Consider the following 3,754-nt stretch of genomic DNA (forward strand, 5'->3'; position numbering starts at 1 on the left):
TCTTTCTTTCTTTCTTTCTTTCTTTCTTTCTTTCTTTTTGAAATGGAGTCTTGCTCTATCACCCGGGCTGGAGCGCAATGGCCTGATCTCGGCTCCCTGCAGCCTCCACATCCCAGGTTTAAGTGATTCTCCTGTCTCAGCCTCCTGCGTAGCTGAGATTACAGGTGCTGCCACCACGTCCAGCTAATTTTTGTACATTTAGTAGAAATGGGGTTTCTCCATGTTGGTCAGGCTGGTCTAGAACTCCTGACCTCCAGTGATCTGCCTGCCTCAGCCTCCCAAAGTGCTGAGATTACAGGCATGAGCCATCACTCCCAGTCTGTGGTTTTTTTTTTTTTTTTAGATAGTCTCACTTTGTTGCTCAGGCTGGAGGGTAGTGACTCGATCGTAGCTCACTGACTGCAGCCTCAAACTCCTGGGCTCAAGTGATTCTCCCACCTCAGCCTCCTGAGTAGCAGGGACCATAGGTGTGTGCCACTATGCTTGGGTATTTTTTTAAAACTTTATGTGGAGATGGGGCCTTGCTGTGTTGTCAGGCTGGTCTTGAATTTGTGGATTCAAGTGATCCTCCTGCCTCAGACTCCTGAAGTGCTGGGATTATAGGTGAGCGATTTTGGCAGGTTTTTTTTCTTTCCCCGAGATGGAGTTTTACTCTTGTTGCCCAGGCTGGAGTGTGGTGTCACCATCTTAGCTCACTGCAACCTCTGCCTCCCAGGTTCAAGTGATCCTCCTGCCTCAGCCTCCCAAGTAGCTGGGATTTTAGGTGCCTACCACCATACCCAGCTAATTTTTTATGTGTTTTTAGTAGAGACAGATTTCATCACATTGGTCAGGCTGGTCTTGAACTCCTGACCTCAGGTGATCAACCCACCTTAGCCTCCCAAAGTGCTGGGATTACAGGCATGAGCCACTGTGCCTGGCGGACTTTGGCAGTCTTGAAGAGTGCTAGCCTGTGTCCCCCACGGGATCAAGTGTCCCCCTGTGTTTGACATTTTCTTGTGGTTAGGTGGGGGTTGTGGGGTTTTGTGAAGAAGACGGGGGCATGCCCTTCTCATCACATTGTATCGGGGTTGCCTAGCGTTCGCATTCATGCCCCCAGTCATGCCAACCCTGTGCATTATGGCTGGGGTGCCAAAAAAACATGTCCCAAGTATCTTTAAGAACTGAAAGGAGGCCGGGCGCGGTGGCTCAAGCCTGTAATCCCAGCACTGTGGGAGGCCGAGGCGGGTGGATCACGAGGTCAAGAGATCGAGACCATCCTGGTCAACATTGTGAAACCCCGTCTCTACTAAAAATACAAAAAAAAAATTAGCTGGGCATGGTGGCGCATGCCTGTAATCCTAGCTACTCAGGAGGTTGAGGCAGGAGAATTGCCTGAGCCCAGGAGGCGGAGGTTGCGGTGAGCCGAGATCGCGCCATTGCACTCCAGCCTAGGTAACAAGAGCGAAACTCCGTCTCAAAAAAAAAAAACAAAAAGAAAAACCTCCCAAAAAACTGAAAGGAGTTGGCCGGGTGCGTGGCTCACGCCTGTAATCCCAGCACTTTGGGAGGCCAAGGCAGGTGGATCAGGAGGTCAAGAGATTGAGACCATCCTAGCCAACATGGAGAAACCCCATCTCTACTAAAATTACAAAAATTAGCTAGGTGAGGTGGTGCATGCCTGTAATCCCAGCTACTCGGGAGGCTGAGGCAGGAGAATCGCTTGAGTATGGGAGGCAGAGGTTGCGGTGAGCTGAGATTTCGTCATTGCACTCCAGCCTGGGCGACAAGAGCGAAACTCCATCTCAAAAACACTAAACAAAAACAAAAAACAGGCATTTGCCTGCATGTGTTTCTCTAACCTGCTGCCTGAAGAATGTCAGCTGACCTATTTTAGTTTAAAATTATGTAGCTGGGCGCGGTGGCTCACACCTGTAATCCCGGCACTTTGGGAGGCCGAGGTGGGCTGATCACGAGGTCAGGAGTTTGAGACCAACCTGGCTAACAGGGTGAAACCCCGTCTCTACTAAAAATACAAAAATTAGCCAGGTGTGGTGGCGGGCACCTGTAATCCCAGCTACTCGGGAGGCTGAGGCAGGCGAATTGCTTGAACCCAGGAGGTGGAGGTTGCAGTGAGCTGAGAGCTATCCATCACGCTACTGCACTCCAGCCTGGGTGACAAGAGTGAGACTCCCTCTCAAAAAAAAAAAAAAAAAAATAGCAGGGGCAAGTTAGCATGAGAACTAGGCTTCAAGGGTGGGTAAGCGGGATTTTTCAGCCGCAGCACTGGAGGCTGGATCATCTCTGTGACAGGGGCTGCCCTGTGCATTGTAGCATCCTGGCCTGTGCCCACCAGATGCTGTTAGGTTGGTGCAAAGGTCATTGCAGTTCTCACCATTACTTTTGGTTTTTTTGAGATGGAGTTTCGCTCTTGTCGCCCAGGCTGGAGCGCAGTGGCGTGAACTCGGCTTACCGCAACCTCTGCCTCCTGGGTTCAAGCGATCCTACTGCCTCAGTCTCCTGAGTAGCTGGGATTACAGACATGGGCCACCATGCCTGACTAATTTTGTAATTTCAGTAGAGATGATTTTTTCCATGTTGGTCAGGCTAGTCTCGAACACCTGACCTCAGGTGATCTGCCCGCCTCAGCCTCCCAAAGTGCTGGGATTACAGGGGTGAGTCACTGCGCCTGACCCTATTTATTTGTTTTTTTGAGATGGAGCCTCACTCTGTCACCCAGACTGGAGTGCAGTGGTACAATCTCGGCTCACTGCAACCTCCGCCTGCCGCGTTCAAGAGATTCTCCTGCCTCAGCCTCACCAGTGGCTGGGACTACAGGCACACGCCATCATGCTTGGCTGATTTTTGTATTTTTAGCATGGACGGGGTTTCTCCATGTTGGCCAGGCTGGTCTCCAATTCCTGACCTCAAGTGATCCACCTGCCTCGGCCTCCCAAAGTGTTGGGATTACAGATGTGAGCCACCGCTCCCAGCCCTTGCCATTACTTTTAATGGCAAAACCCGCAATCGGTAGCATCCCCCGTTGGTAGCATACCCACTTCCTGAGTCTTGAGCACCGAAACAGTCTCTAGACATTACCAGGCTTCCTCGGGTGTGAACCTCTGTCTAACCATAAGCGGCCAGTCTGCACTTCAGAGCTGAGATTTGCATTTCCAGGAAACGCTGGGGGCTCTACTGGGTGTTCGACAGTCCTCCCACCCCCAGCCCTAGGATGGAAACCTCTCCCTGTCACTGGTTCCACTTGGGATATGTCGGACGTTTGCAATTTGGTAAGTAAAGTCCCAGCTCCCTGGACCCAGGGAGTCTGTCACTGAGTGATCTGCACTGTTTACCCAAAACAGTGACTGATGAGCCACAGGAGGCCTGTCACACGCCGTGGTGTTCAGAACAAGAGAAAACAGGAGCAGTGGGCAAACCCAGCCTGACTCAGGCTGGCCAGCCATGCAAGGAGTGTGAGGCCAAGACCTGACTCACAGCCCACGATGTGACACCGTGCTTGCGTCCCAGGAAGAGCGCCCTGGTGAGAAGGCTAAACCCCTGGCAATCAGGCTGCGGCGACCCTGTGCTTTCAGGGTGGTGGCGTGGAGGGGTACCATGACAGCTTTGTACACTCAGTGAGCCCCGGGCTGTTTGCTGGAGGAAGGCTGACTCAGCGAGGAGTATGGAGACCCCTAGAGACCCCTGGAGAAGGGGAGTTTCTGAGGCTTCCTATTTTTTTTTTTTTTTTTTTTTTTTTTTGAGATGGAGTCTTGCT

Source organism: Sapajus apella, unplaced genomic scaffold (genome assembly GCF_009761245.1).
Source record: "Sapajus apella isolate SASKATOON/1434 unplaced genomic scaffold, GSC_monkey_1.0 scaffold185, whole genome shotgun sequence".
NCBI classification, from domain to species: domain Eukaryota; kingdom Metazoa; phylum Chordata; class Mammalia; order Primates; family Cebidae; genus Sapajus; species Sapajus apella.